The following is a 13,418-nucleotide window of genomic DNA, read 5'->3' as shown; positions in this document are numbered from 1 at the left end:
TGAAATTTGCAAAGTGTCTGCTTATTTCAAAAACCAGTTAACTGTCTTTTTAAATGGGTCATGGCATGAGAAGTCAAATTTGCCTTGATCTTTTGACACATGGGTGGGGTTTATGCCACTAAAATATCCTGCGTGTTTCATATTAATCTCACTTATGAACGGAGCATTATTTAACCAAGCTCCAGACACTGCTTAATTGGACAATGCGGAATTGCTAACATGAGAAAATACATTTGCATATGAAGATACTTATCAAATTCTCCCTTTTCGTAGACCGGTGTTAGTTTTTTTTTTTTTTTTTTTTTTTTTAAACCAACAATCAAAATGGTTCAATCTATAATTTAGTTCTTAAGCATGCAATTCCTGTTGCTCTAAAATAAGAGTTTGCAATTGTGGCTGATGCAGGGGTATGTTAAAATCTCATGCTTTTTCTTTTCCATCGTTTCGTCACTCTGGATCTTTGTAACAAAATGCTTCCCAGGTGAAAAAATGCTTTAAAATGCACAATTTCAGTAATCTTTAATGCTGTACTTAATATAATAAAAATTGTAACAAGCACTAGACAATATATCCAGTATTGATCCTTATTGTAATTTGTTCACGTAAAACAACTGACTGTTTACTTCAAGCATGTCCAGGCTTTATTTGTTTTTATCGCTGCTTTATCATTTTCTCAGCATGTCAAAAATTAATCAGTCCTGTGAAACTATTGTCATATTGCCTAGTCCTATACTCAAGAGCAGGGATCCTCAAATCTGGACCATTCCTGCAGAGTTTAGCTCTAACACTAATCAAACACACCTGAGCATGCTAATCAGAGTCTTCAAGATCATTAGAAAATCACAGGTAGGTGAGTTTGATCAGGGTTGGAGCTAAACTCTGCAGAAGATTGGACCTCCAGGGAAGGATTTGAGGAACCCTGCTCTAGAGGATGGCTCAAGCTATTTCACTTTCAACAGTAAAGATTACTCCTAAAATTGATATTTAGCTGTTAAAGGGCTCTATGTAGAATTAAGAAACTCTTGTTATTAGCGACAGTGGTGACTGTTAACTAAGTGAGTTGTGGCCAGCAACTTATTGCTCACGCTTTTGCACACACTCCATAGTAATGCAAGCGAGCGATGACCGATGTGATTCACCAACATGTCGCCAGAGGAGGTTCTTTAAATAACACTGTTATGATAGTTTCCCTTGGATTTTCCCTGAGTTCTTTACATAAAAATTAGTCTACAGGCTCTAATTTTTTTTCTCACAGGCTCTCAAAACCCTTTAAAAATGTCATTTTGTCCATAGAAAAAGTAGCTCCCTTTAGCTAGAAAGCTAACTTCACTCAGCTAGCCAGCAAAGTTGTAGATCAGCACTTTTCTGTCCTGTAATAACATTCAGCAGTGGTGGGCCGTCAGGTGCTGGCCTAAACACTATCAGAATCACTGACTTAGTTTTAATGTATTTTTCCATCAGTGTGTATTAAATTATTTCCAATAGTCTATTAATTTCATAGCTTTTCTCTTGGTTGGTGTATGTTTTTATTAGAGCTTTTATCCAATCATATTTCAGCAATCCTGTTGCCAGGGTCAAGAAATCTGCTCTAAAGCCTTCAGAATCAACAGTGCAGGCGTCTGTCGCTTAAAATCAATGGTTGTTTTAAACAATCAGATTTCGAGTTGGCAGCACCCCAAGTAGATATCGCGGCAGCCGAGAGACCAGCAAGAGGGAGTAGCTTATGCCGCAAGTAGGGTGGATTTCATCGTAGTTTAAAATTATATAAATATAATGCATTTTCATAGTAGTTTAAACTGAAATTCTTAGTTTTATCATTATTGTGTGTATCCAATACCATTCACTGTCAACACTGAAATCATGTCTTTACACCTTTTGGATTGCTTCGTGGTGTCATTTTAAATCCTTTAACTGTAGTAATTTAAGCATATTTCTGGATATTACATTTTACTTCTACAATTCTTCTACAGTAGCCTACCAAGGAACATTAAAGTGAGATGCAATTGCACTTAGGAGGTAAATGTGTGACACACAAAGAAAATGTTGAGTACTGTTAAGAAAATGTAGTTACAATTTGCCTGTACTGCACATTTTTTATTTTGCATATTTTTTTTTATTATTTAAATCAAATTACAGCAAATGACAGACTAATGTTCTTCAGAACATGTTACACAAATCAGTGTAATAACTTGAAATCTCAGGGTGGGTAAATGATTTTATTTCTGATGAATTCATTCAGCACAATAGACTTGCATGCAGTGGACACTGCAAAGGGACGACATTAGGCCAAGTAAATTAGACTTTATTACTATTTTTAAACAAAGTATTCCTTTTAAAAACCACTAGACAAAACGCTAGTTTATTCAGCATTAATTTACACAAAACTGATTATTGATTATTATTAGTATTAAATATATTTTTTATTTAAACCATGTTTTAATTATATTACATTGTGGATTAGGAGGTTAGGAGATGTGTTCTAATACTTTTGAAAATGTACCTTATTCTTTAGAAAATGACACTGTAAAAAGTGAACAGTTGGATCAACTTTAAAATAAAAACACTTCAATTGGAAAAAATTATTTATATTTAAAATAAAATATTTTTTAGATTTATTTTTTTAAGTTTTTTAAGTTTAACTTTTTCAAATTCAAATTTTATTTGTCACATACACAGTCATACACAGTACGATATGCAGTGAAATGCTTGTACGGCAGCCAGTGACCTTAAAAAATATTAATAAGAAGAAATACAAAAGAAAATAAATTTAACTAGTAAATAAACTACAAATAAGGGCATATATATATATAAAAATTTTAAAGTGGCAATGCAAAAGTGACTTATGAAACGTTAATGTGACTTATGAAGTGAAGTGTCATGTGCAATGGTTCAGATATATAAATATGTATTGCATGAATGTGTCCATGATTGTCCAGTCAATGTCAATGTTTCAAGGATATTACTCCTGTGTGATGGTGTGATTGAGAGACCTTATCGCCTGCGGGAAGAAGCTCCTCCTCAGTCTCTCTGTGTTGGTCTTCAGGGAGCGGAATCGCTTCCCAGACCGCAACAGAGAGAACAGTCCATTGTTGGGATGGCTGAGGTCCTTTACGATCTTCCTGGCCTTGGTCCAGCACCGCTTGCTGTAGATTGAGTGCAGGTCAGGGAGTTCGGTGCGGATGATGCGCTCAGCTGATCGCACCACCCTCTGTAGAGCTCGTCTGTCCTGCATGGTGCTGTTTCCAAACCAGGTCGTGATGTTTCCCATCAGGATGCTCTCTATGGTACAGGAGTAGAAATTCCTGAGCACTTTAGAGGGCAGTCTGAAGTCTCTCAAGCGTCTGAGGTGGTAGAGACGTTGCCGGGTCTTTTTCACCACGGTGTTGATGTGACAGGACCATGACAGGTCCTGCGTGATGTGAACACCGAGGTATCGGAAGCTGTCCACTCTCTCCACTGGGCTCCTGTTGATGATGGGGGTCTGGTAGTTCCTCTCCTGCTTTGTACTAAAGTCCACTATCAGCTCCTTTGTCTTGCTGACGTTCAGGAGGAGATTGTTCCTCTGGCACCAGTTCTCCAGATTTACAATCTCCTCTAGGTAGGCCGACTCATCATTGTTGGTGATCAGGCCCATCACGACAGTGTCGTCAGCAAACTTGATGATGACGGTGGAGTTGGTAGTGGCCACGCAGTCGTGGGTGTACAAAGAGTACAGCAGGGGGCTCAGAACACAACCCTGGGGGGCTCCAGTGCTGAGAGTGAGTGAGGCTGAGACATGTCCGCCCATCCTTACTGCCTGTGGTCTGCCAGTCAGAAAATTGGAGATCCACTGACACATTGATGAGCTGAGTCCCAGGTGCTCCAGCTTGGTGGTGAGTGTGGAGGGAATTATGGTATTAAATGCAGAGCTGTAGTCGATGAAGAGCATTTTAACATAATTCCCTTTCCTAATGTCCAGGTGAGTAAGTGATGTGTGGAGGAGATGTGAGATTGCATCGTCTGTGGAACGGTTCTGGCGGTATGCAAACTGTAGTGGGTCGAGTGTGTCCGGTAGTGAAGAAATGATGAAGTCTCTGACCAGGCGTTCAAAGCACTTCATCACTACTGAGGTGAGGGCTACAGGGCGATAGTCATTGAGAGAAGCAGGATGAGGTTTCTTCGGGACAGGAACAATGATGGACTCTTTGAAGCATGTGGGGATCACCGACTGAGATAAAGAGATGTTGAATATCTCTGTGAACACAGGTGCTAGCTGGTCTGCGCAGGCTCTGAGAATACCACCTGAGATGCCGTCTTTTTAAGTTTAACTTTTTATAGTGTATCTATCACAGACTGTATACAATTGTGTTATTTATAACACAATGAACACCATATTAAATCTACTTTTACACTGATAATGGGACTATATATCTTGACATTATTTATGATCTGCATAGTATCTTACTACAGTACATCTTGTAAGTGGTTACGTGTGGAGTATTATTTGAGTGTTCCCTGTGAGGCTAATATTATATTATTATATAATATATATATTATTTTGATGTGAGCTAGTTAATAATTTAAACTGAAAAAAAACAATGTTTATGTTAGGTTACATTTTATTTTGATGTCCCCTTATAGTCTATTGACTAAGCAACTTTGCAACTACATGTCAACTAACTTGCATTAGAGTATCAGTAGGCTTAGGTTAAGGTTAGTGTTGGTAGAATGTTGATGTACTCGCAAAGTTGCTTATAGTCAGTTTGTCTGTTGGGGAACCATCAAAATCAATGTGTTAGCATATATTTAGCAGACATACTACTAATACTCCAATGACTGCTAGTTGACATGTAGCTGCAGAGTTACTTATCAACAGCTGTCTAAAGGGTACCATCAAACTGATATTAAAATAAAAATAGTTTTCTGAAAAAGCAGTCTGGTCTGATATCTGATCTTATGGCTGTTTGAGAGAAAAAAAAAATATTACTATTATTATTACTATACTTATAAGTGGTCATTGATGGCTTTAAGTAAATTAGCATAAGAAAGGTGGCAAGATATGAGACTTATAATACATTATAACTATGAGAAATGTAATCCATTGCAACTTAAGTGGATGCAATCTGTTCACTGTGTGTTATAAATCATCATACACTTAAAAGCTATAACCACTAATAAGTAAATATTACAATACATTAAAACTGTTCTTATGGATATTCATAAGATGATATAACATATTAGAAGTTTTTTTTTATAATGCATTATGCATTCATTATAATGCCTTAACTGAAAATTGAGTGTTTAATCTTATTATTATACATTACTGACACTCTATCCTCAAATTTGATACTGTTAAGTGCTTTGACACAATCTGTATTGTTAAAAGCGCTATATAAATAAAGGTGACTTGACTGGACTTGACATGATTTGAGTCAGGATGATGTCTGGTCTTTGACTGGACTGATGCAACTGCGACTGTTTTCCCCTTGATTCTTTTCTTTTCACCCATTCTGTATTAGATTTGCTGATGTGCTTTGGGGGGACCCAATTTTAGTCCAACTATAGCTGTCGGAAGGATGGCCTCACATTAGACTCTAGAATACCTTGGTATACAGAGGAGTTCATGGTTGATTCAATGACTGTGAGATGCCCAGGCCCTGTGGCTTCAAAACAAGCCCAAAATCATCAGCACTCCACCAGGGTGTGTGACTTTTGGTATGAGGTGTTTGTGCTGATGTGCTCTTTAGGTTTTCACCAAACATGCCACTACATTATGGCCAAACATATCCACTTTGGTCTCATCAGTTCAAAGGACATTGTTCTAGAAGTCTTATGATTTGTTCAGATGCAACTTTGCAAGCCTAAACTGTGCTGCCATATTCTTTATAGAGGGAAGAGGCTTTCTTCTGACAACTCTTCCATACATGCCATACTTGTCTTGCTATAGGTCTTGCTATACTTGAAACTTCCAGGCAGGTGTGTTGAGGCAAGTTAGAGCTAAACACTGCAGGACACCGGCCCTTCAGGATCAAGTTTGTTGACCCCTGCTCTACTGGTTTGGAATAAGTAATTTCTTTGCGCCACCTATTGATGGAATGTGGAGCGTCAGTGTGGAGTAAATAAAAGAGGGGATAGATTCATTGCCTATAAACAATCAAGTAAAACCTTAGAAAATTATAGGGAATTTCTTAGTAAATTCTTAAGTGACAAACCATTTTAAAACTTATTTCATATATTGACCTCACATTTTTATATCTGATACACTATCGTAAAACATGTTCCACTGTCTCTGGTGTACATGTGCTACAGAATGTTTTCCAGTGATACGTAACAATTTATTGACTGCTGTTTGACCTATATGGAGACAAGAAATAACCAAATCTTCCCTTCTATTATCACAAACAGCTCTTATATATCTTCCCATTCTCTGTGCCTAGCAGTCCATCAAAAGCTTTCAAACTTCAAATATTCATGTTCCTATCATTTCTCCATTTGTTTGTTTTTTAACTGGGTGCTTATTTTATGACCTTTTAACCAGTCCGATAAGGTCAAATAAACCTCAGTTGCAATGTTTTTAACTCAAGTTGTATTTCCCCGATTTCTACGTGTAAAGATATTACTGTATATAGACTAGTTGCACCACAACATATTCTTCATGCCTGAGTTTGAATGCCAGTCTTTTTCTTCAGTGACAATGATGCTGAATTATAAGGCTGCCTAGTTCTGCCAATTGTAGATCTAATCAGAACACAATATACTCTCTAAAAGTAGGCTATCACCCCAGTCTTATTATATTAATATCCTTCTTGTATTTGTCAAATATTGTTTTGAATATGGATGCCAAATGTCAATTTTGAATCCATCCACAATCTTACCACATATACCTGCTCTAACAACTGATTATAGATCTTTAATTTAACTTTAGGTCTTTGTCTCTTTCTTGAAAAACATATTACCTGCATTTTAAACAATTCAAATCTGTCCTTTATAGCCCTATCTTGGATTTTCCTTTCTACATAGTTTACATATCTTTATCTCTTCCATCATCCATGTACATCTTGATCTTCCTATCTCAGGTTGTATTTTATAAAAAAAAATACATTATTATTATTATTATTTTATATTTAGACACTACACTCACCATGTTGTCATTATCATGTGACCTACCAACATCAGTTGCATTGCTTTACTGTCATTCACAAATACTCTCCTGGGATAATAAAGTGTCCCTCACATGCACACTTTAGAATCTCGCCCAGAAATAGTGGGTCATCCAGCTATTTTTTACCTACCCATTTATGAGTATTGTGAATTTAGACATACTACTTTTGTCACTTTCTGTTTTTGATCTACTATATAGTAGGGACGTGTGCAATTTTAGATATAGCCAAATTAAGCGCTGTATCTTATTTTACTGGAGAGCATCCAGGAGGGCTGCATCACTGTCTTGCACTACAGCACCACATTGGTCAAACCATGTTATTGCAGGACTTTACTTGTCGACAATTTTTATTGTTGCCTTTGTTGATAATGTTGATTAATCATTTCAGCCATAGCAAAGGTTGAGATATGCAAGTTGAAATGTCCCACTTCTGACCTCAATGTGTCAATCACACCACAAGATGGCACCATGACTCAACAAAAACGTTTTGTGTTCTGCAAAGTCAGATGACCGAGTTGGGCTGCGTTTTTTAAGCCCTTCACATGCTAATTCTGTATGTCATTGATTACGTTGCACAAGGGCCCACTACTGGCAGAACCCTTGCAATGGACTAAATTGGATGCACCTAAGCCCTTGATTACTTGGAATCTCTAAAGGAGTTCAATTATTATTAAAAATTTTTCACCTTACAAATTAGTTTGATGCAGCATTCTATATATATATACACACACACACACAGTGTATATACATATACATACATATACATACATATACAAACACACACACACACACACACACACATACAGTGGGGATCGAAAGTTTGGGAACCCCTTGCAGAATCTGTGAAAATGTGGATAATTTTACCAAAATAAGAGAGATCATACAAAATGCATGTTATTTTTTATTTAGTACTGTCCTGAGTAAGATATTTTCCATAAAAGATGTTTACATATAGTCCACAAGACAAAAAAATAGCTGAAATTATTAAAATAACCACATTCAAACGTTTGGGAACCCTTGGTTCTTAATACTGTGTGTGGTTACCTGGATGACCTACGACTGTTTTTTTGTTTTGTGATGGTTGTTCATGAGTCCCTTGTTTGTTCTGAACAGTTCAACTGAGCACTGTTCTTCAGAAAAGTCCTCCAGGTCCTGCAGAATCTTCAGTTTTCCAGCATCTTTTGCATATTTGAACCCTTTCCAGCAGTAACTGTATGATTTTGAGATCCACCTTTTCACGCTGAGGATGATTGAGGGACTCAAACACAACTATTAAAAAAGGTTCAAACATTCACTGATGTTCCTGAAGGAAACACGATGCATTAAGAGCCGGGGGTGAAAACTTTTTGAATTTGAAGATCAAGGTAAATTGTACTTCATTTGTCTTCCAGGAAACATGCAAGTATCTTCTGTCGCGTCAGAAGGGCAGTACTAAATGGAAAAATATGATATTTCAACAAAATAAGAAAAATTTGGACATCTTCATCCTGTTCAAAAGTTTTGAGTAAAGTGAACTCATTGTCATGTTCAAGAAACCAGTCTGAGATGATTTGAGCTTTATGACATGGTGCATTATCCTGCTGGAAGTAGACATCAGAAGATGGGTACACTGCAGTCATAAAGAGATGAACATGGTCAGCAACAATACTCAAGTAGGCTGTGGCGTTTAAACAATGCTCAATTGGTACTAAGGGGCCCAAAGTGTGCCAAGAAAATATCCCCCATACCATTACATCACCACCACCAGCCTGAACCGTTGAGACAAGGCAGGATGGATCCATGCTTTTATGTTCTTTACGCCAAATTCTGACCCTACCATCTGAATGTCGCAGCAGAAATCGAGACTCATCAGACCAGGCAACGTTTTTCCAATCTTCTATTGTCCAATTTTGGTGAACCTGTGCGAATTGTAGCCTCCGTTTCCTGATCTTAGCTGTCAGGAGCAGCTCCCGTTGTGGTCTTCTGCTGCTGTAGCCCATCTGCTTCAGGGTTGTATACATTGCCACTTTCAAGGCTTCCCAGGAGAAGGAGACAGTCTACACAGCTGTCAGACTATGTAAAAAACTTTGCTTTTTCTAACATACTGTCTAACATACATATTTTTTTGCCACAGGTAGGCTCCACCCACAAACTACATCATTGTTTTGCAAACACCAAAATGGTCTTAAAATATCATGAGTAAATGTACAGTGAATGTGTCGGTGCCGATAGCCTTGTGGGCAGTGTGCCGACATACAGCGCTGTTGTGCTCCAGGCATCCGTTCCAGGACCGTTCCTGATCCTGCATATCTCTCTCTCGCTTTGCTTCCTCTCAGTTGTGACCCCCCCCCCCCCCCCCCCCCCAAAAAAAAAATCATTTAAATTCAGTCAAATAATTTGAATCACTTGTCTATAGCAATCTCTCTTAGTGGATGTGATTTTATTTGCTAATAGTTTTACTCCTTGTTTTTCAAGATAAAAGAGGTTGTGAAAGATTCTTCTAATGATTAAAGCCAAGGTTTAGATCCATACCTTTGTTTTTATTTGTGCATATGCTCCAACTCTACCAACGAAAGTATGGTGTTTTTAGACAGTCTGTGTACAACTTTGGATAAATGCAATAGTGAAGATAATTTATTTCTAGGTGGATATTTTAACTGTTTGGAAAGTAATATGGACAAAAATAATGTAGAACCTCAATTGCTTTCTCGTAAATGACTAATTCAGATGATTGAATAAATGATTCATGCAACATCTGGAGGACTTTAAAACTATAGAATCTATCTAGTCTTGCTAAAGGCAATGTTGCCACCAGCATGTGCCTATGTGTACTGCTTCTAGAATACACAATCTTAGTATTTTTAAGAACTGTGCCATTTATTAGACGTGTTTTGTCTGACCTACAACGAATGAAAGCAGGTTAGATGAATGTATCATAAAAATTATTTTTCAGTCTGGAAAAAAAATTATCTTTCCCTTTTGAAAGTTTTTTTTTATCACATACTTTTATCAGACCGCCTTGTCTGTCCCGTCTGTGTTTAATGTTTTTTTTGTTGTTGTTTGTGTTGTGTCTGAGTACATGGCTCTATCTTTGTAGTTGTTTGCCATGTGCTCCTTGCCTCCTTGTTACCCGTTACCACGCCCCCTTGTTTAGTCCTCGTTTGTCTGAGTGTTGTCACCTGTTCCTCATGTTCTCCGCTTCTTTATATTGTGCTCCTTTCCTCTCGTGTTGCCAGTTTTTCTGACTATAATCCAGATTTTTTTCTGTGGTTTTCGCTGTCTATTTTGTCTGTAGAGTTTAGTGTCTAGTAGTTGCTTGTAGGTATGTGCCGAACGAAGCTTCTGAAGCAGAGAGGCTTTTACAACAAACTGCGTTGATGCGTCGAAACTTTTGACACAGTGCTCTCCTGCGCCACCTGGTGGTCAATAACAATTCCTACACCAACTGTTATTCAGACGATTTGTTCGTTGGGATGTCGTTGTAAGGTTTATTTGTATATTAATAATTAGCAAGATGGTGGCGCCTGTGTGTGCAGTGATAGAGTTTCCTAATATTATTGTTTTATGCACTATATAAAGACTTTCTGTTCTTCATATGTACTCACATCAAACTTGTGTATTTTTATTAACTTTTATTAACAATAATACTCGTAAAAGTAAAATAATAATAAAAAAAATACATACGTATAGGCATGACATGATGTATAATTATTATATTAATATAAATGGATCAATCGACGTGCTTTGTGTTTGAGCCCAGCAGTGAGGTAACGAAGCCAAAGACTATAGAATACCCAAGATCTGTCACTCGTATAGTTTTTAAAGGGGAAAAATGCAACAAATGGCCACTCAATCGCAGGAAGCCCCGCCTTCTGAATGAAAGTGCCAATCGCTAATCGGCAAAGTCAGCGCGTCACTGCAGCTGCCGTTAGAAGTCCCGGTTGCTATAGATTTACTGTTTGCTTTTTTTACAGTCTATTGAATTTACCAGTAAAGTCGTTCCGGTAATTTTACGGCAATTTACTGGTATTACTGTGTGAAAGGGGCTTATGTTAGAAACAGTCAGCGCTCTGAGACGCGCGCTCAGGATTGGGCACTGGCTGATCTAGCCTGAGAAATCTAAGCTTTTTATAAAGCTATTTGAGCAAAAGAAACAACATTTATGATACAGTTGTTGTCCGATATCATTGGTGATTTCAAATATGAAATTTAATCGTAAGCTTAGTGAAAAGTTTTGGAGAATTTGATGTTCCTCATAAGTGATAGGAGCTGCACTTGGATGCCCAAGAGGCGTTTCAAAGATGGCCGCCGAGTGACATGGCTTGTCTTAAAGAGACTTTGACGAAGCTTCATTCACACAGGTCACATGACAGCCTCATTTCAAGCAATGCTCCGGAACACTAGCTGTGTCTCATATAGAAGGATGCATCCTCCGAAGGTCTCATTTGAAGGGTGCATACGTCATCGAGGCTGTCTCATTTCAGAAAAGCAAGTAGGACACTAATGCGTCCTTCTTTCACAGGAATTCGGAGGATGCATCAGGTGTATCATTTGCTGCTACAGATAACCCACAATTCTTTGTGTCGCCATGAACAACAGTCGTTAATATGAAAAATGCCGGCGCCGGCAGATGTACACATGAGCAGAGATGTGGTGTTTTCAACTTAACTTAAAGTGTCTCTTGTAAAAACGTATAAACTTTGTTCTTAATATCCTTCTTTTTTTCTCTAACAGATGTCTGTTGTATGTACGCTGCAGCTCCTCAAACATTGAGCAAAATAAAATGTTTTTTTTTTTTCTCAAATTACTTTCCAAATTTTTAAATAATTTTCCATAATTTAAGTAGTGTGAGAGCACAATGATCATAGATATATGGCAACGATACTCTAAATGTATTGGCAAATTAACGTGATATTTCCTGTTTCCTTTTCTGCCTGTCCTATGAAGGCCGTCTCGTTTAATTGTAGGTTGAGGACACTTCGATACGTTACGCATCCTACAGAGGATGCACCCTCCAGAGGATTCGACCTCAGGAGGACGCAGTCTTCTAAATGAGACACAGCTACTGTTTCAAAGCACTAGTGTGTCGAAAACTCTCAATATGCGTTCTTTTCTGTATTTGTGTTCTTGTGGACTTGTGAAATGTCATCAGTAGTCGCCCAAGTACTGTTCCAATTCAAAGTTCACATCGAGCCAAGTACAGTTCAAATCCGCGGATGTGTTCTTGCTCCGCCCCTTTTATCAAGGATGCATGCAGAGGTGACTTGAGCGAACTTGAGGCAGCGAGGTATCCCAGAATGCATTTCGCACCAATTAGCGAGCGTTAATGGCGCAAAAGGGAAAACGCGCAATATTTTCAAAATATTACTGTTATTGTGTCATGAAATCCCGTTCTAAGAGTATTTCAGGCGAGAATGTAGTTGTCTAAAGCTCAAATCTGCGGTTTATTTTAAGAGAGCACCTATTTGAAAATTATTTATTAATTGTAATACAGCGCTGACTTTAAGGTTACATACATTTGACTGAATTGTTTGCTTTTGTCTTTATTTCCTATTAAGTCTCTTATATTTTATACTTATACTTTTATAATGAATAGTATTGTTCATTAAAACTGACATTTAACCAAAAAGGCAGAGTTGTGCGTGTCATATTTCATTTTATTATACATACAGTGAAGATAATCAGAGTATATATGTGCACATTACCTAAACCACATATTAATGTTTTATATTTTTAAAATGAAAACGAAAAGAGGGTTTTGTTTTATATTTTGAAGAAAACGAAAAGGCAGTGGTGTTTGATATTTAATTTTATTGTAATGCGTGTACGCATTGCATGAACCACATTTTTGTGGCTATTAATATTTTAAATGAAATGTTTAATATAATTTTCGTTTCACTAATGTATGTACGTTCCCTGAAATACATTTTTGCAGCTATTAATACGTTTACATGAAAACAAAAAGAGGCAGTGGTGTTTGATATCGTATTGCGTCGTATTGTAATACAGTGTAGATGACTGACGTTATCAAGTATGCTGCTGTTCCATTTGCAGAATTACTGGACTTGTGTCCTCCCGACCTCAGGAGTTTGCACTCCCTAGTCAAACTTGCAAAGTCCGAACTTCCGAGGACGCAAGTCCAAACTTTGCGTACTTGGTATTGAGAAACGGCCAAGGTGTCGATCTACCCATCCCTAGTTGCTTGCAGTTCTTCCTTTTTATTCTAGTCTCGTCTTGTGGTATCTCTTGTCTGGTTTTTATTCTGTTTTGTATACTGAGCTTCGCTGGTTGTTCTTTG

The sequence above is a fragment of the Barbus barbus genome (assembly GCF_936440315.1).
Source record: "Barbus barbus genome assembly, chromosome: 2".
NCBI classification, from domain to species: Eukaryota; Metazoa; Chordata; class Actinopteri; order Cypriniformes; family Cyprinidae; genus Barbus; species Barbus barbus.
Note: the sequence above shows the minus strand (reverse complement) of the source record.